This window comes from Sminthopsis crassicaudata, chromosome 3, assembly GCF_048593235.1.
Source record: "Sminthopsis crassicaudata isolate SCR6 chromosome 3, ASM4859323v1, whole genome shotgun sequence".
Taxonomy (NCBI): Eukaryota; Metazoa; Chordata; class Mammalia; order Dasyuromorphia; family Dasyuridae; genus Sminthopsis; species Sminthopsis crassicaudata.
In genome coordinates, this window is record NC_133619.1 from 631907961 (window position 1) to 631929566 (window position 21606).

Sequence of the window (21606 nt, forward strand, 5' to 3'; positions counted from 1 at the left end):
TCAGCAAAATGAGGGGATGCTCTAAGAGACCTTCCAACTTTTGTTTTTGCCTTTGTACTCCAAGTGTCTGTCATAGTAGGCACACGGTAAGTACATAGCACATAGTAGGCATTTAATAAATACTTGCCAAGTGATTGCCCAGGGTCACACAGCCAGGAAGTATTAAGTGTCTGAGGTCACATTTGAACTCAGATCCTCCTGACTTCAGGGCTGATGCTCTATCCACTGCATCAACTAACTGCCCCCATCTTTATATCTTTAATAGCTGACAAAGGGGCTGGTACATTATAAGCATTAAATTACCATTTGTTAATTACTTGTTACACACAGTAGGCATTTAATAAATGCTTGCCAAGTGATTGCCGGACATAGGACTTCTGTTTGTAATAACAAGTTCCTTCTTTTACTCAACAAGTATGTGGAATTGCTCTATCTACACTGGTGCATTAAAGACAAATATTATATCATTTTTTCACCTTTATATTTTTTATTTTATTTTTTACTGAGGTGAGTGGGGTTAAGTGACTTGCCCAGGGTCACACAGCCAGGAAATATTAAGTGACTGAGGCCAGATTTGAACTCAGGTCCTCCTGAATTCAAGGCTGGTGCTCTATCCACTGCGCCACCTAGCTGCCCCCCCATCTTTTATCTTTAATAGCTGACAAAGGGGCTGGTACATTATAAGCATTAAACTACCATTTGTTGAAGAATGAAAAACCATTTGTTAATTACTTATGACACACAGTAGGCATTTAATAAATGCTTGCCAAGTGATTGCCAGACATAGGACTTCTGTTTCTCATAACAAGTTCTTTCCTTTACTCAACAATTATATGGAATTGCTCTGTCTACACTGGTGCATTGAAGACAAACATTATATAATTTTTTCATCTTTATATCTTTAATGTCTACGGGAGAGGAACTCGTACATAATAAGCATTGACTTACTATTTGTTGAATAAATGAAAAAAAATTTTAATTACTTATTATGTGCCAATGAACGAATGTTCACATGCATGTATAAATGAATAAATTAATTCATGGGAAAAGACAAGTCATGACTCCAAAGTGACTGCTATGATCATTTCCTAGTAGGAAGTGGCTAACAGCAACCAGTGCTTTTCACAGGAAAAGACCTTAGGGATGCTTTAGCTCAGATTCCTCCTTTTACAAATAGGGAAACTGAGGCACAAAAGTGATTTTTCCAAGATCACATAGCTAGTAAGAGAGAGATTCAGGTCTTTGTCTCTCTGAGGTCAGGACTCATTCCACTCCACTCTTCTGGGACTTAATCCCGACTTTGACATTTTCTAGGTGTGACATCTTGAAAGTTCATTCCTACTTTCTGGGACTCAGTTTTCTCTTTTGCAAAATAAGGGTGTTGGACTAGATATCCTCTGAGATTTCCTCCTGAGGTTCATTGTATTTGCACAGAGGAAACAACACTGAGAAAATTGGTTTAAATCCTACCTCTCATACTCCCCTTTGTCTCAGTTTAGAGAAAAAGGGGTTATTTGGATCAGAGTCACTCTTTGTATTATAAATCTGACCTCAGATAATAGCTGTATGACTTTAAACAGGTCACTTAACCTCTGCCTCAGTTTTCTCAACAGAATACAACATTATACCAACAAACAACCTTTCCTAATAGCCCAATAGAAGCTCAGCGACTTACAATACCCATTGGGCTGGGTTTTAATATGGGATGTCTGGAGGTTTCCTTGATACATAAGAACTCTTCTCACCAGTTCCTCCATCTGTTAAAATAGTATTACTTTCCCTGTGACTCCTACCTCCTTCCATTTTTATCAGATTCCGGGTCACCATATTCCATTGTGTCCTTTCTGAGTTTGAATGCAATCTTAGACATTTATGAGTTGTGTGACCCTGAGGAAATCATTTAATTTCTATTTGCCTCAGTTTCCTCATCTGTAAAGTGAGAATGATAGCAATGGCCTTGGTGTGAGGATTAAAAAAGATAATAATGGTTAAGTGTCTAACATATAATAAGAATTATAAAATAACAATTTAGCCTCTTCTCCCACACAATCAGTACACCTCCTAGGCATATTAACATTTTCCATTTCTAGAAACTGAAGAAAGCATCTCACTTTCTCCCCAAATAGCTTTCAGGACACTAAAATCCCCCAAGAGCTGGTGTGCAGGACTGCTGGAGTTACCCAAGGCTGGTTGGATAAAACACAAAGATGCAGGAGATAAGAGTTCAATTCCCCTAAAGCTTGTAAACATCTGGGGAGGAAAGATTGGCGATCCCTGGTACATGGAATAAGATGACTGTAATAGAGAATATTACATGGTAAAGTGCATTTGAGGAGTGCAGAATGAAATGCTCTTTGAGATCCAAGGGAGAAAGTCCCGACAACATGGAGAAGAGAGAAGGCTTCCTAGTAAAGGGAATATTTGAGGAACTAGTAAAGAAAAGGAAGGGATTCCAGGTACTCCAATGAGGGAAGGAACACAGAAGAGAAAAGGGACTGCTTGACTAAAATCTAGAATATGGTAAAGAGAATAATATGGTAAGAGACTAGAAGGGTATGGAGGTCCTTGATCACAGAGAGCTTTATACCAGATAACAGAATTTGAACTTTGGAGGCTGGAGATTTTTTGACCAGTGGATTGACAGAATCAGATCTAATCTTATAAAGGGTTATTATGACTCCTGTGTCAGAGAGATTATATTTCTAAAGCTTGTTCAAATTATGTATTTTTAAAGTACTTGTACATAGTAAGTGCTTAATAAATGCTTATTCTTTCAAAGACAGATTGGAGAGGGGCAGAGTAGAGGCAATGCCATATGAAAGCACTAGCTCTAGAATCAAAAGTCCTGGGTTCAAATGCTCCCCTCTTATAATTACTATCTATTTTATACAAGTCACTTCAATTATCTCATCCTCAGTTTCCTCCTCTGTAACTTGGGGTTGGACTCAATGGCCTCTGAAGTCTCTTCTAGCTGTATTTATGATGCTAGGACCTTTATAGATCTAACCATCAAACAGATTGAAACGAGGGTCACAAGAAAAGCATCAACAGAAATGATGGATTGGGGGGGGCACATAGGATGGATGTTATGGATTTGGGAACAGCAAGAACCAGGAATTGATCAGACATCTGTGGAGTCCTAGAGAGAGTGAACTCAAATACCAGTACACGATTTTAAACATGGGAATAATATTGATCTCTATAGGCAGAAATAATGGCCACCCCACACAGAGAGGGGTGAATCCCAATCACATCAAAAGAGAAACTCTAGAGCGTCAGAATTTCTCTCTCATGTTGGCAAATTATTTTCTCTTTCTCGGCCTCAGTTTCCCCATCTGTAAAAATGAAGGGTTTGACTTCAATGAGCAGCAAAGTCACATTCTAGTTTTGATTTTCTATGGTCCTACCATCTCCGAGCTCCATCTTTCTAGCCTGCCCACTGGAAGATCTGTCTAAGATGAAACTGGAATGGGGGTGACATTTCCAGAGAATGAGAGGATGGACTGGAACCCCAAATCTGAACATATGAATTCAGTTCCAGTTAGAGCATATACTATTGGTTAACCATGCAACAAAGACCAGAGCTGAGTATGAGGACAAAATGGGTAGCCTTGGCTCTTACCGGAGCTGAATGGGTGAAAGAAGGAGATGACTCTCCATTCCACATTGTGGCTCCATTTAACCTGGCATTACCCCCCTCCCAAATACTCTCCACTATTTTTCATTTCCCAGTTCATCCCACAGTTGCATGTATAGTTTCCTACCCCATCCAAGGGACCGTGGCTATGTTGAAGACCCAGAGAAGACTTAAATTCCAATTCTCTTGTTTCTGTCATTATGAACAAATCACTACCCCCTCTTTGGGCCTCAGTTTCCTGTAAAGTGAGTAGGTTAGACTGGACCTTTCCAGCTCTGAAATTCTTGCTTTTAAATTATAGATTGATCCTTAGTTTTTCTCAGCTCACCCAAAGAAAAGCTAGAGCAGATGCATGGAGTTTGGGGGCCCTCTGCTGGCCCCGTGCTGAAATGAAAGAGAGGAAATTCTAGGGGTGAGATGGGAACCCATCTGCTGATACCTTGGAGGGAACTTCAGAAAACAGGAACTCCCTGGACAATATCACTGACAAGTAGCTCTCCACTCTTGGCTTGGAGACACCAATGAAGAGAACCCATGAGCTCCCGCTTTAGGATGGCTCTACGTAGCTTGACCCTCCTCCCAGCCTCAGCTTCCTCCTAAGCAAAATGGGTTTAGAGCAAGCAAAAAAAAGTCAACAAGCATTTATTAAGGGCTTGCTTGGGGGGAGGGGGAAACACTGCACTAGTGCTAGAGATAGAAAAAAATCCCAATCCCTGCTCTCAAGAAGCTTTTATTCGATCATATATGTACACATGTTGACATATATGTGTGAATAATGCACAGATATACACCCATTCCTATATATACAACATCTACATGAATGTATATATGCACACACCATACATATATGGAGTCATAGCTACACACGTGTGTATGTATGTTCAAAACATACCATCTTGCATGCATGCATTGTACACATGTGTGTATATAGATACACACATATATTTATATGTATACACATGTATAAATATTAGCAAACAAGCTCTTTGAAAATAAGGGCAGTCTTTTGCCTCTTTTTGTATCTCCAGTGTCTAGCACAGTGCCTACCATAGAGTAGGTGCTTAGTAAATAGCTATTGGATTGAATAGATGCATACACACAGGCACAAAAATGGATCTATGTGCACGACATAATCATATAGGGACATATGTATGTGTATGTATACATACATGACACACATATAGACATGTGGATTATGACCATATACAAAATAAGTATCAGGCAATTTGTTGATGAGGGAAGAGCAGAGAATGGGAGAACTGGGAAAGTCTATTGTAAGAGAAAGTGCTTGAGCAGAGTTTTTTTTATAATTTTTAAATTAATTTTATAATTATAACTTTTTTTGACAGTACATATGCATGGGTAATTTTTTTTACAACATTATCCCTTGTACTCTCTTCTGTTCCAAGTTTTTCCCCTCCTTCCCTCCACCCCCTCCCCTAGATGGCAGGCAGTCCCATACATATTAAATATCTTATAGTCTATCCTAGATAGAATATATGTGTGCAGAACGGAATTTCTTGTTGCACAGGAAGAACTGGATTCAGGAGGTAAAAATAACCTGGGAAGAAAGACAAAAGTGCCAACAGTTTACACTCAGTTCCCAGTGTTCCTTCTCTGGGTGTGGCTGATTCTGTCCATCTTTGATCAATTGGAACTGAATTAGATCTTCTCTTTGTTGAAGATATCACTTCCATCAGAATACAGCTTGAGTGGAGTTTGAAAGGAACTGCAAGAGTTGCAAGGGAGGACAGTGTTTTCTGGTCATGAGGATAGATGGCCTCCAAAGTTCCTTCCAGCTTGAGATTAATAATAATAATAAAGTTATGATTTGCATAGAGTTTTAATGTTTGCAAAATACCTTATGTGTATTATCTGACTAAGTCCCATAAAGGGTATACAGGAAATCCACAGGAGGCCCAGGACTCGAGTCCAGTTCTCTTAACTCCAGCCCAAGATGTTTTTCCACTCTGAAGGAGGCGATGTGTCTTGGAGCTGTGGCCTTGCCAGGCAGGCAGTTGATCTAAGCCTTAAGCTTCACTTGCAGGGACAGGATGGTCACCAGCCAAAAGTAGACACCTTGTTCCAATAGAAACCGAGTGATAAAGGAGCCCACTGCAAGTTCAATCAGCCATGCCTGCCATAGGAAGGCTGTTTCCTTTCCTGCCTCTCCTGCCTAATTCACCCTCGGTCCCTCCTCCTACCCACCCCCAAAGGCCTACAATCCAGGGCATCTTGCATCCAGAGACAGGCTGTCTATTATAACCTTCCCTACCTCCTGGCATCAATTCTCTCGATGGCCTTGGGAGTCTGGTTCCTGACAGTCTGAAATCTTAGTGCTGCCAGGGTCAGAAACCATGTCCAGGGAGTCTGAATGCCGCCTGCCCCCCCCACCGATGCCGTAGCTCCCCAAGACTACGAAGGGCTCCTCCCCTCCCTGGTTCCCAAGAGGAAGGCCCACTTGGCCACGTCTCCATTCCCGTCTGCTCAATTCTGCTACAGATGAACCATCTCTCTCATCACCCCAGTGCAGAGTGATTTCATTGGCTCAGGAAGCTAAGTAGACTTGGCCAGTCTGTGTAGAATAAACATCTGGGCCAGCTGTTTATCCATTCTAACAGCCAAAGCTTGGAGGTGTCGGTTGCCATGGAATACCTCTGGGCATAAAGACAGGTCCAGTAGAGTCTGACCAGGCTCCATCCACCAAAGTTTGAATGGGATTTAAAAACAACCACAGTCAGCACTTTTCTTACTGGTCAGACTCATCACATCTATCATTCTGGCAAAACTTGACCCTTTGGTTCGCCATTACCGGGGAGTCTGAACTTCTTAGTCTCCATAATCCAGACCCAATCTTCCATATGTGTCTCAAGTCTCTTTTTCTTAAGGGACCTTTCAACTTCAACCCAGATGACCTCCCGACCAGCTGGCAAACAGCTTACCCATTCCTCCCTTAACTCAAATCATTGCCCCACATGACATGTCCTGCCCTCATCTAATGCTACACACATCAGCTCAAGAGCCACCTTCTCCCCAGACATCCTGACCATCACCATTCCTCAGCGACTTCTCTAGGCTCACATACAAACTCCTCTCTGTTTGACATTTAGAGCCTTCACGACTTGGCTCCAGTCCACCTTTCCAGCCTTGCAACACACATTCCCCTTCAAAAACTCTTCGACTCAGCCAAATGGGCTATCTCGCTCTTCCTCAAGAATTATTTTCTACCTCCCCTCTTCTAACCTTTGCAGAAGCTGTGCCTCCTACCTGCAAGTTCACGCTTTCCTTACCTCTCCCTCTTAAAGTCCCTAGTTTTTTTATAAAAGTTCAACTGAAATCTCATCTCCTACATAAAACTTGTCATGAGCGCTTATCCCCATCCCCAACTGCTAGCATCTTCTTTTCAAAACTATGCCTTTGATGTATACCTAAATATATATATATATCATATATATTATTATATATGATATATATCATATATGACATATATATTATATATGTGTTACACATATAATATATATTATTACATTATATATATATGTATATATATATATATATATTTTTTTTTAATATTTCTTCCTATATATAATATTCACTTGTCAAGGGCAGGGATTATTTCATTTCTGTCTTTGTTTCCCTTGTCCTTAGCCCAGTGCCCAGTCTATATAGTTAATTACTAAATACAAATTGATTGACTGAATGAATGTGGAACAATGATTGTATCATTCATTGGACAAATAGTCACATACTAACCATGGTAATGAATAGAGCACAGGATGTGAGTCAGAGAGGCTTGAATTGAGCAACACTGTGCACTATGGAGACATCTAGTGGCCCCTCACAGAGTTGTTGTTTTTTTCCTAATTCATTAAAATACTGAAATCATAGAATTCAAATCTTTTTGACTTCAGGGTCAACACACCGTGAGCTATGGCGCCACCTAAATACTATACAAAAAAACTATGTAAACCTTAAAGGGCTATTTTATTTAAATGTAAGCTATTATTTTTGTTTCTCATTCAGCTTATTTATGAATTTCTTCCCTCTGATACGCCCCCCATTTTACACTTTATCTACTATTTGTACATGCTCATTTGCATATTGTCTCCCCTTGAGGGCAGGGGATATTTTTTTTTTCTGTTCATATATATGTAATAGTTTTTTTTTTATTTTCAAAATACATGGAAAGATAGTTTTCAACATTCACCCTTACAAAACCTTATGTTCCAAATTTTTCTACCTTTCTCCATTCCCTCACCTAGACAACATGTAATGCAATATGTATTAAACATGTGCAATTCTCCTATAAAAATTTCCACCTTTATCATGCTGTACAAGAAAAAAATCAGATCAAAAATGAAAAAAATGAGAAAAAAGAAAAGCCACAACACAAAAAGGTGAAAATACTCTGTTGTGACCCACATTCAGTCCCTCTAACCCTCTTTCTGGATGCAGATGGCTCTCTCCATCACAAGTCTATTGGAATTGGCCTGAGTCAGGTCACTATTGAAAAAAAGCCCATAAAGGGACCCGTATGTGCAAGAATGTTTGTGGCAGCCGGAAACCGGAAACTGAATGGATGCCCATCAATTGGAGAATGGCTGAATAAATTGTGGTATGTGAAGGTTATGGAATATTATTGTTCTGTAAGAAAGGACCAGTAGGATGATTTCATAAGGGCCTGGAGAGACCTACATGAATTGATGCTGAGTGAAATGAGCAGAACTAGATCATTATATACTTCTACAACAATACCATAAGATGATCAATCCTGATGGACGTAGCCCTCTTTAACAATGAGATGAACCAAATCAGTTCCAATAGAGCATGAGAGAAAGAACGAACTGAACCAGTTACACCCGGGGAAAGAACTCTAGGAGATGATTATGAACCACTATATAGAATTTCCAATCCCTCTATTTTTGTCCGCGTGCATTTTTTATTTCCTTCACAGGCTAATTGTATACTGTTTCAAATTCCGATTCTTTTTGTGAAGCAAAATAACTATATATCTTTCCATATATATGTATATTGTATTTAACATATACTTTAACATATTTAACATGCCATTTGGGGGAGGGGGGAAGGAGGGGAAAATTGGAACAAAAGGTTTTGCAACTGTCAATGTGAAAAGTTACCCATGCATATATCTTGTAAATAAAAATCTATAATTAAAAAAAACAAATTAAGGAAGGAAGAAAGAAAGAAAGAAAGAAAGAAAGAAAGAAAGAAAGAAAGAAGAAGAAAGAAGAAAGAAAGAAAGAAAGAAAGAAAGAAAGAAAGAAAGAAGGAAAGAAAGAAAGAGAAAGAAAGAAAGAGAGAAAGAAAGAAAGAGAAAGAAAGAAAGAAAGAAAGAGAAAGAAAGAAAGAGGAAAGAAAGAAAGAGAAGAAAGAAAGAAAGAAAGAAAGAAAGAAAGAGGAAAGAAAGAAGAAAGAAAGAAAGAGAAAGAAAGAAAGAGAAAGAAAGAAGAAAGAAAGAAAGAAAGAAAGAAAGAAAGAAAGAAAGAAAGAAAGAGAAAGAAAGAAAGAAAGAAAGAAGAAGAAAGAAAGAGAAAGAAAGAAAGAAAGAAAAGAGGAAAGAAAGAAAGAAAGAGAAAGAAAGAAAGGAAGGAAGAAAGAAAAGAAAGAAAAGAGCCCCATCAGGGAATGTCTTTTGCTTTACTTTGTAGCCACCTTGCTTAGCACAGTGCCTGGTATACAGTAGGCATTTAATAAATTGCAAAGCACTAGCTGTGTGACCCTGAATAAGTCACTTCACCCTATTTGTCTCAGTTCCCTCATGTGCCAAATGAGTTGAAGAAGGAAATGATCAACTCCCCAGTATTTTTGTCAAGAAAACCCCAAAATGAATCACAAAGACTCAACTGAACAACAACAAAGGATATGAAAATATTGGCTGTTCTGACTTGATATAGTTAATCCAGATATTCTCTTCATCAGCACTACATCTCTATCATTTGTGGATCAACTAAACCTTTCATTCATCTAATTGTATTCCTAATAGCTGTTAGCCCTAGGGCTAACAATCCTATTTGCTTCCTTCTTAATGTGCAAAAGAATATTTTCTTTTGAATTATTAAGTCAAACAAATTGCTGTTCTAGGTAGCATGAGAGTAAAACAAATAAACATAATCAAATGTCCCTGCTCATTAGCTCTGGAGCCTCAGTTTGCTCATCTGTAAAATGAGGGGATTGGTCTTATAAAATCACAGAACTAGAGAGGACTTTACAGGTCATCCTTCCCAGGAATCTTGTGTATGACAGAAGTGGTCAATTCATCTTTGCTTGTAGGCAGATTGTGAAGAAAAGTCCACTCCTTACTAAGGCAGCCCACTGAGGTGAAGTCAATAAGTACTTATTAGGCACCTGCTATGTATCAGATATTGTGCTAAACTTGTGCCATCCATGTCACCTTGTCAAGAAGATTGTCCTAAATCTTTCCCTCTGTGAACTCTGCCTACTGCTCCTGATTCTGTTCTCTGTGACCAGGCTAAATATAACTTCTTCTTGGATTTCATTATAGACCTTCCTATGTTATCCTGTCCCCATAGTGTGGTACAAACACCATTAAATCTGAAATTTGAGGTCTCATATCCAAATCATGGCTCTGCAATTTTGCTACCTGAGTCACTTTTAACTTTTCTGGACCTCAGTTGCTCAAGCCCTAAAATGGACTCGAAAGCTTTGACAATCCCTTTCAGGTATAAATCTACAACCTTTTGCAGGATAAATATTCTCAGCTCTTCCAACCAATCAAGGTTAGACTAATTTACAATCTCTGGCCATCCCGGTTGTGCTCACATGGATACTCATCAGTCTATCGGGCTTCCTTCCTACATGGGTTGACCCTATCCATCAGAATTTAAGCAGCAGGGACCTGTATGTTTGCCTATTTGTGCTTCCACCACTTATGTCCATGCTTTGCACACAGTAAGCATTTAATAAATGGATCTAGATAGTGCAGGGAATAACATGCTGGACTTGGCAGTAGTTCAATCCTGCCTAAGGCACTTTTCTAGCTATGTGATTTAAATAAATTGTAAAGTCAGTCAGCCTCAGTTTCCTCATCTGTAAAATATAGATAATAATATTATTTACCCCACATTATTGCTGTGAGGATCAAAAGAGATATTATATGTAAAATCTATGTGCCATAAATAATGAGATTGCAAAGAAAGATTGGGGTCTGATTTTGAAGGTTATCAGTTTGAGCACATCAATCAATAAACTCCATTCTTTCTGCCTTTTGGACCAAATAAAAATTCTGTCTGACATTTAGCCCCATTATATAGCACATAGGAAGAAATGGTAAAGAGATAGATAAGCTTCATATAAAGAAAAAAAGAGCCTTATAATTAAAGCTATTTCAAAGAGGAATAGAGTGCCTCAAGTGAGAAGGGGTTCCCTTTTCTGGAGATGTTGCAGCAAAAGCCAAAGACCACATGTTGGTAGTGCTGAGACAGCTGGTAACAGTGGCTGGAGTTCTGAGTGTACAGTTATGAAGACCCAAGTTCAAATCCCATCTCAGTCACTTACTAATGATATGGCCCTAAGTAAATCACTTTATGCCTGCCTCAGTTTCCTCACATGAAATCTACTATTGCTGTATTTTTGTATAAACTATTCATCATTCCAATGGAAAAGCGATTATTCTCATCCCCACTCACTGAGTGAAAGTGATGCACAGTTCTAGAAAAGTCAAGTTGGTAAAAGAGAATCAGAATATTAGGAAAGAGAAAGTTGATTACTTCTCATCTCTCATTAAGCAGCTAAAGCTAGCAGTGCAGAGTACTGGGCACAGAGTCAGAAAGGCACGAGTTTAAATCCATCCCCAAACACTCAATTAGATAAATCACTTATCTCTGTTTACTTCAATTTCCACAATTATAAAAATAGGGAGGTCAATAATACTTAGCTCCCAGGGTTGTTGTGGGGATCAAATTAGATGTTTGTAAAACGTTAAGCACAGTACCAGACATGTAGCAAGTGCTACATAGATGCTTATTGCCTTTCCTTGTCTTCTTATTCAGAAACATACTCATATTTGGATAGATCTCTATTCAGTCAGGATGAGTCCTTCCTCCCAAAATCTCATCAATTGAGAATTATTTATTAAACCTTTCTGAGGATTCAGACAGAAACAAACCATGCTGTGGCCACACGGAGCTTATGTTCTCTTGGGAAGAGGAACATAGATACATAGAAGTATATACACTGTAACATGCACTCCTGGCAGTTACTATTACCAGTCTGCCCTAGGCCCAACAGAGTACCTTTGACCACTGACCTTTGCAGTGTGAACTCTACCCAGCTCGCCTCCTCTGAGGCCTTCAAAGGTCTCTGGCCACGATCTCTTGAATCTATAGTTTAATAACTGGTAGTGCACTCAAGAACAGCCACATGTAATCTTAAAAGCCTTTATTATACCTACTCACATAATGCCCTGACTTGTCAGCTCCCTAGTGAACACCTGGTCTGAAGACCCACGTGTTCATTACCAAACTCCTTACCTCTCAGCTATCCATCAGCTTGGCTCAGCTATCTCAGGCTAGGGAGCCAGGTTAAAGAGAGCGACTGCTGTCTGCAGTGGGGTTATAAAGGGCCTGTGAGGTCACACACACACACAGCCAATCAGCGAGAGCGCTGTCACCCATTACGAAGCTATCTCAATATGGCCAGGATCCCACCCACAGGGCAGACCTATATCCACAGAGATTACTTCTGGGCCACTCAAATCTCCTGTTGCTCTGTGGCTGCCCATTTAAAGGACCCTTACAATTCCCTTCTCATGTTTTGCAGAAACCACATCCTTACAATACATGATAAGGATAAAGTGGTTTTAGAAGGAGAAAGGAAGCATTAGCTATTCTTCATGTGTGAAATCTCATGTTGCTGTATCTGGGGGACATCAAGGAAGGTAAATATATAGAAGGTAGTATTTGACCCAAGTTTGAAGGCTCCCCTGTTTAGGGAGTTCAAGAGGTGGATGTGAGGAGGGAGGACATTCTAAGCATGGGGGACAGCCAGTGAAAAGACACAGCAAAAGGAGATTACATGTATGAAAAACAGCAAGGCCAATTTGGCTGCACCCTAGAATACTAAAGGAATAATAATGTGTTTGTAATGAGAATCCTTAAAGTGTATTTCCTGGTACAATTCACTTGGAGGCTTGTTGAGCTCACTTCTTGGCATGTGTATAGGTGGGAACTTTTCCCAATCCATGCACAAGTTTTCTATGACTGTTTAATGGTCAAGTCTTCCCTTTGAAATTAATTCTAATTTATCCTGCATGCATCTTGTTTGTATATAGTTGTTGGCATGTTATCTGCCCCATTAGACAATGAGCTTCTTGAGGATGAGACTGTTTTTGTTTTTCTTTGTATCTCCAGTCCTTACTACAGAACCTGAAAAATAATAGATACTTAATAAATGTCTGTTGGCTTAATTGTTTCTACTATAATAATTAAATGCCTTTTACCTGCCTACTAAGTTAGAATTAAGTATGCATAAAAAGTCTCAGATAAAGGGAAGATTTTTCTCTTCTTAACAAAAAGAATTACCTCAAGGTTTCGATCTCATATCCAGCCTCCATGGGTGAACATATGGTCAAGCTGTTTCTGTCTTTGTTTTGTTTTTCTTGATTTAGTTAAATAAATATCAGAGATGGACAGGTGATATTATGACTTTGTGAATTCTGAAAGATTGGAAGAATTCTTGGAAAAATCATTGGAGGTTCAAGAAATAAAAACAACCCCTAGTTTCAATGTATGTTGAAAAAAATAAGATCAGGGATAATGTATTATATGTAATGAGCCTGAAATCTAAATTTAAGTCAAGTTTTGAGGAGCTTTACATACCAAACAGAATTTTTACTTAATCCTAGGAGCAAAAGGGAACCGTTGAAGTTTATGAGCAGCACACTAAGTAGTGCAGTGGATAGGGCATTAATGGAATGAAGAAGCCCTGAGTTCAAATATTACCATATGAATTTAATTAGTTATTTAATCCTTGGGGAAATCTGTCTGCATCACTTTCTTAATCTGAAAATGGGAATAATAATAGTATCTACTTCTCAGAGTTGTTGCAAGGATAAAATGAGATGATTTTGAAAACTCTTTGCAAATTTTAAAGGGCTAAATAAATATTGATGGTATAAAATAGGAGACTGATGTGGTTAAACCTATGCTTTAAGAAAGTTATTTTGGCAGCTGCAGATTAGAATACAAGCTGTGTTAACTTTTGTTTGTGTCCTCCCATAAATCTTCCACAGAGAGTCCACCAGATATTTGAGGGCCTTCTTTTAGATTTTGATATTTATATAAATATAATTGGAGTGCATGGGCTTCCTATCAATTCTTCCCATGGCCTCTTCCTCCCTTATCAGTGACCCCAAACTTTAATTCTTAGGTAACTGATAAAGGCATATAGCTTGTGATATCCCCACCCTAACAAAACATTAAACACTATGGGACAGCTACATGGCTTACTGGATAGATCACCACTCCTGAGGACCTAAGTTCAAATCTGACCTCAGATACTTACCATTTCCTCGATGTGTGACCTTGGGAAAGTCACTTAACTCCAATTGCCTCAGCAAAAAAAAAAAAAATAAATAAACACTGATGCCCTTGTTTCACTCACTTGCTCTTATTACCAGTATATTACCAGAGAATCCAAATAATTACAGACTATGAATAATGACATGAAACATGATTCCTAGTCATTAAAAATGATAGAAAAATCAATCATCAAAAGCATTTTGGAGTTTCACTTCAAAGCCAGCAAAACGGTTCATTTTGAGGTACAAAACAGGCCCAAATTATCAATGATGGAGAGACTGTGGAAATATAGTCAAGAGCTCTGAATTGGTCCTCTCATTTTGAAAAGCATGAAACTATCCCTGCTCGTTGATCTAATAATCTGATGCTCCCCAAAGGCCAAAATTAAAAAGGCACAATTCATACCATGACAATGACAATGATTACTACTATGATGTTGACATTAACCACCATTGAAACAACTACTTACAACTACTAGTACTAACTACTTTATTGCTAATACTATTTTTATTATTCCTACTACCACCACAACTATTAGGACCTACTATAATAATGATAATGACCACCTTTGCAGATACTATTTGTGAATACTACTACTAGTGCTATACTACAATTATTTCTACTATTACAACTATCACTACTACAAGTACTACTATTATTACTTTAATGACAATGATCATTACTGTAACTATTACTTGTGAGTTCTATTACTATTACTATTTTTATAACAGCTACTATTATCATCATTACTACTATTATAATTTTATTACTACAACCAGCACCACCATTATTACTACTATTACTATTACTACTACTAATAGTATTGCTACTACTAGTAGTACTGATGATAATAATAACATAAAACACTTAGTGCTTTAAGGTTTACAAATCACTTTATATAAGTTATCTTATTTGATCATATAGGGTTTTTTAATCTTCATTTTGCAATGAGAATACTAAGGTAGATGGTGGTTAAATCATTTGCGTGGAAAGTATCCGAGGCTGGATATGAACTCAGATCTTGTGGAAGCCAAGTGACACAGTGGATAAAGTGCTGAGAGTGAAGTTAGGAAGCCTCATCTTCTTCAGTTCAAATCTTGCCTCAGACTTGTCATTGATCCTGGGCAAGTCATTTCACCCCGTCTGCCTCAGTTTCCTCATCTGTAAAATGAGCTGAAGCAGGGAGTGGCAAACCACACCAGAAAAGCCCAAATTGGATCCTAAGGAGTCACACAACTAAACAACCACCACAAGTTGCTGACTCTAAGTCCACTGCTCTATCCACTGCACTCCTACCTGTCTCTAGAAACTAAATATTCATAAGCCCTTTTTGTGGTAGGAAAAATGACACCAAAGTGGACACTTTCCATTTGAAGAGCTGAATTAAAACGTGAGACGTGAATTTAATAGAATACTATATTATTATAAAAATAAAGCCTGAACAAAACAAATGTATGAACTGATACAGAGAAATGAAAACAGAGGCAGGGGAAAAATATCTCCAACTTGATGTAAATGAAAAGAATTGAAAGAGGCAGTTGAACTCTGATTACTTTTAATGCCCAACCTTGTGCCTGAGAACAAATGATGGATGATGACGCCTTCCTCGGAGCAGAGAGCCTGGAGTCGACAGGTACAATAGGAGGCGTGTGCCATCAGACCTGCTGGTTTCTGTGTGGGTTGGTTTTGCTCAGCTGTTTTTCTTGGTTATAACAAAAGGTTTGACAGGGGGTGTGAATCAGGAAATGACTATGACTTAAAAAAAAAAACAAAACTAATATATTTTTAATGCTTTTTCAGGAACATGTCAAGTGGGGCTGATGGAGTTGAACTGGGCATTCATTTTTTTCAGAAGCTTATTAAACACCTACAATGTGTCAAGGTCCTGTGATGAGCACTAGTGACAAGAAGTATAAAAAAATATACAATCTCTATCCTCAAAGAGCTCACAATATACTGGGAGATGAGGAAGTAAGGAATGGGAATATAATATTGTATTCTAGTATAGTGTAAGGTAGAATAGGAGAAAAAAGAGAGATGTCAAACAAAGATTATGAAAGGATTATGAGGAGGGGAGATCACTTTCAGCTGTGGGAGCCAAGTGACTTGATTGACCACCCAATTAAAAAATATTAAAAAAAAAAGTCCTTGTTCTCAAAATCCCAAAACTGAAAATAAATTCTGAGGCCATCTAGTCTAAATCATATGGGTAGTGCAGTGGACAGAGTTGCCAAGCTTCCAGTCAAGAAGATTCTTCTTTTTTTCTGAGTTTAAAATCTGGCTTCAGACACTTATTAGCTATGTGAACCTAGGCAAGTTACTTCACCCTGTTTGCCTCAGTTTCCACATCTGTAAAATGAGCTGAAGAAGGAAATGGCAAACCACTAGCTGTGTGTCACTGGGCAAATCACTTCACCCTGTTTGCCTCCGTTTCCACATCTGTAAAATGAGCTGAAGAAGGAAATGGCAAACCACTAGCTGTGTGACCCTGGGCAAATCACTTCATCCCATTTGCCTCAGTTTCCACATCTGTCAAATGAGCTGAAGAAGGAAATGGCAAACCACTAGCTGTGTGACCCTGGGCAAATCACTTCATCCTGTTTGCCTCAGTTTCCATATCTGTAAAATGAGCTGAAGAAGGAAATGACAAACCACTAGCTGTGTGACCACTGGGCAAATCACTTCATCCCGTTTGCCTCAGTTTCCACATCTGTCAATTGAGCTGACGAAGGAAATGGCAAACCACTAGCTGTGTGTCACTGGGCAAATCACTTCATCCTGTTTGCCTCAGTTTCCACATCTGTCAATTGAGCTGACGAAGGAAATGGCAAACCACTAGCTGTGTGACACTAGGCAAATCACTTCATCCTATTTACCTCAGTTTCCACATCGGTCAAATGAGGCAAGGAAAGGGCAAACCATTCCAGTATCTTTGTCAAGAAAACCCCAAATGGGGTCACAAAGAGTCAGACATGACTGAAGTGACTACATAACAACAATAACAATACCTGAACAAGGTAGAGATAGGGGCTAGATCTGTGATTTCATTGCTATAAGGAATTCCCAGGTGAGGAAAATACCTTTATTAATGCAGGTCAGCCCCTCCTTTTCCACTTATACACTCAGAGCACTTCCTAGGGTCCAGAGTTTAAGTGACTCACCTGGAATCACACACCTGGCAGGTATCAAAGGCAACACTTGAATCCAAATCTTCTTAACTTCCAAAGTAAGTTTTCTATCCAGTAGGAACCCTGCCTGAATATAAATCACCCCAATGTCACACCTGACAAATGAGCATCCAACTGTGGCTTGAAGACCTTCGGTAAAGATAAATGCAAACTTGTAGAATGTCACGCGTTCATTCTGCTTTGGGACAATTAGATTGGAAAGTTTTTCTTGACATTGAGCCTAGATGTCAGTTCCCACACATTGTTCCAAGTTCCTTCCTCTGAGATCAAGCAAAGAAACAAATGTTCTCCTCCCACAGATCAGCCCCTCAAAGACTTGGACATGGCCATTCATTCTCTGCTTCCCCATCTGTTCTTCTCAAGGCCGAACAGCCCGAATACTTTCATCGGTCTTATTATTGTTGTTCAGTCATTTTTCATTCATGCCTGACTCTCCGTGACCCCATTTGGGGTTTTCTCGGCCCATATTACAGTGATTTGCCATTTCCTTCTCCAGCTCATTTTACAGATGAAGAAACTGAGGAAAACAGGTTTAAATGACCCGCGCAGGTTCACACAGCTAGTAAGTGTCTGAGGCCCAATTTGAACTCATGACTCCAGGCCCAGCACTCCATCCTCTGTACCATGATTAGGAGCTATAGAATCAAGGCCCATTGCCATCCCAACTGTACTCCTTGGGATACTTGCCAGTGTATGGATCTCCTTCATAGAACTGAATGTAGGACTCCAGAGGAGATTTAATCATGGCGGCAAACAGCAGATCTGTTATCTCCTTTGCCCCAGAAGGGTTTTTTGGCTTGCCCCATCACACTGACCACTCAGATTGACCTTACCATATACAAAAAAAACCCTGTCCTTCTCTCTGTTCTCCAGGCTAAACATATCCAGTCTCCTTCAACGCTAAAGAAAAGCTCGTTAAATTGACTAATTCTCATACAGCATTAGCTTACGATCTAATGAATAACTGGTACTAGAGTGAACAAGATGAGGGCAAGAAAAGGGTCTCGGCAAATGGCTAAGAGCACATGGAGAAGGGAAAGATCACTCTTTGCACCAAAATGCGTGGGGTCTCGGAAGGCGGCCTCCTGAATCAGGCTCTGGTGAGAGCATCAAGGGCCGGACAAATCAAGGAGAAAACCCCACTTCAGCTTTAATGGTGTACCCGCCAGATAACGGTACCCAGACGCCCTTGCAGAGTCCACAGAGAACGGGGCAGAGGCGATGGGGGGAATGTTTTATGTGCACAATTACTTTTGCTCCAATTAAAGCCTGGGCCCATCCAGAGATGTGGTATTTAAGGCTGTTCGATGGAGGCTCGGCCCTGCGGTCCCAGCCCGCTCAGGAAAGCGTGCTCGCCCTGACTTCATTAATCGAACTCTTGCTCATGTATCAAAGTGCGCCCGCGATTTCTTGTAAAAATGATTAAGCTGCTAATTAGGCTGTTTAGAACTTGTTTCCCTGGCCGCTAATGATAATTAACATGCAAATTAGCTCAGGGAGGGGACGCACTGGGGTCCTCAGTTCATTACCAAGTTAATTACTGTTTGCATACTTAAACATCACAGTTATAAATGGTGGCATTTAATGTAACGGGCGAGATGATAATTATACTGACGACATTTGAAAAAGTCATTTCCCTCTGTTATTTTTCTGGGTGATTAATGTTTCTGTGCCTGCTTGATAAACTTAGTTAGTTCAAGCCAATCTAAGTTCTGTACACAAAGTGGCAAATGGGGCCCCGGCTAATATTAATCTCTCTCTCTATCCCCTCTTGGTTTCAAAGTTTCAGAGGAAGGAAAAAGCGAAAAGTTCGGAGGCTTACATAGAAATTCAAACCAAGCTAAATGTCACCTCCCCTCTCCTGATCCTCCAGATCATAATGGCTTCCCCGTCCTCCCCCATCTCTGTCTCTGTCTCTCTCTGGGTCTGTCTCTCCATGTGCATGTGTCTGTCTGTCTGTCTGTCTTTGTCTCTCTTCTCTCTCTCTTCTCTTCTCTTCTCTTCTCTTCTCTTCTCTTCTCTCTCTCTTCTCTTCTCTTCTCTTCTCTTCTCTTCTCTTCTCTTCTCTTCTCTTCTCTTCTCTTCTCTCTTCTCTTCTCTTCTCTTCTCTTCTCTTCTCTTCTCTTCTCTTCTCTCTCTTCTCTTCTCTTCTCTTCTCTTCTCTTCTCTTCTCTCTCTCTCTCTCTCTCTCTCTCTCTCTCTCTCTCTCTCTCTCTCTCTCTCTCTCTCTCTCTCTCTCTCTCCCTGTCTCTCTGTGTGCATGTGTCTGTGTCTGTCTTTGTCTCTCTCCCCCCTATGTGTCTCTCTCTGTCTCTCTCTCTCTCTCTCTGTCTCTCTCTCTCTCTGTCTCTCTCTCTCTCCCTGTCTCTCTGTGTGCATGTGTCTTGTCTGTCTGTCTTTGTCTCTCTCCCCCTAATGTGTCTCTCTCCCCCCTATGTCTCTCTCTCTCTCTCTCTCTCTCTCTCTCTTCTCTCTCTCTCTCTCTCTCTCTCTCTCTCTCTCTGTCCCTGTCTCTCTGTGTGCATGTGTCTGTCTGTCTGTCTTTGTCTCTCTCCCCCCTATGTCTCTCTCTCTCTCTCTCTCTCTCTCTCTCTCTCTCTCTCTCTCTCTCTCTCTCTCTCTCTCTCTCTCTCTCCCTGTCTCTCTGTGTGCATGTGTCTGTCTGTCTGTCTTTGTCTCTCTCTCTCTCTTCTCTTTCTCTCCCCCTCTCCCCCTCTCTGTGTCTCTTTCTGTATCTCTGTCTCTGTCTCTCTCTCCCTCTCCCTCTCCCTCTGTCTCTCTGTCCCTGTCTCTCTGTGTGCATGTGTCTGTCTGTCTGTCTTTGTCTCTCTCCCCCCTCTGTGTCTCTGTCTCTGTCTCTCTCTCTCTGTCTCTGTCTCTGTCTCTCCCCCCCTCTGTCTCTCTGTCCCTGTCTCTCTGTGTGCATGTATGTGTCTGTCTCTCTGTCTCTGTTTCTTTCTGCCTCTGTCTCTCTATCTTTGTTTCTCTGTCTCTCTCTTCTTCTCTCTCTGTCTCTCTGTATCTCTTCCTCTCTATCTCTCTCTGTCTCTGTCTATCTCTCACAAATATAAACTTATGAGTAAAAAATATTGCATGCTTATTTTAAAAATACTTTGTATGCTTTTTTGTATATTAGAGAAAGCCGCCTTGGAGAGTAAATAGTGAACTTGCTTCCAAGCCCAGAAGACCCAGATTCAAATCCACTTTCTAACTTATCCTTTGTGTGTACCTTTGTGCTGACCATGTAACTTCAGTTCCTTTTTTGGGATATATTATCTCCCCAGATAGAAAATAAAGCTCTCGAGGGCAGGAGCTGAATCATATTTGTGTTTCCAGTGTCTGGAACACTATAGAAAAGATGGCTTATCTCTGCGAGGGTTGGTACCTCTATGACTTTAAAATTTTGTCATTTGATCCCAAGAACAGCCCTGATAGACAGGTGCCATTATGATACCCATTTTATATTTGAGGAAACTGAGGCAGATAGCAATTAAGTGATTTCCCAGGCACAACATTAAGTGCCTAAAACTGAATTTGAACTCAGTTTTTGCTGGCTTCAGGTCAAATGCTCTATCCACTCTATCCTGGCTGCTTCTAGGTAGAAAATTTCAGAAAATATGCAAAACTGCTTTGGGAAGTCCAAAGCAATACCAGAATGAAAAAAATTAGTTCTTTTAGCTTTAACACCAATGTCCTAGCAACTGAAAGAAAGCACAAAAAAAAATCCCTCACCTCTGTCTCTTTGAGGTCACAGATCATGGTATGGTAAAGAAATCAATGGATATGGGATTCAAATAGCAGCTCTGGCTAGTCAGGAGAGGCTTTGTGACAAGGGTGGGCATAGCATTGACTTTGGGGGTCAGAAAGACCTTCGTTCAAATTGTTTCTCAGGTATCTAAGAACCATGTGACCCCAGGCAGCCACTTAACCATTTGGTCTCAGTTTCCTCAACTGTAAAATGGGAAAAACAATAACAGCACCTCCCTAAGACATGTATACACACACACACACACACACACACACACACACACACACAAGTGTGTGTGTGTTAGAAAAAAAGAAACAAAGACAGACAGAGACAGAGAAAGAGACAAACAGAGATAGAGAGAAGAGAGCCCTTGCCAAATCACAAAGCAATCAGTAAATGGGAGCCTTCTTGTTTTCTAACTGCATGATGTTGGACAAGATGTTTCCCATGTCTCAGTCTTGCTTTCCTTCTCTA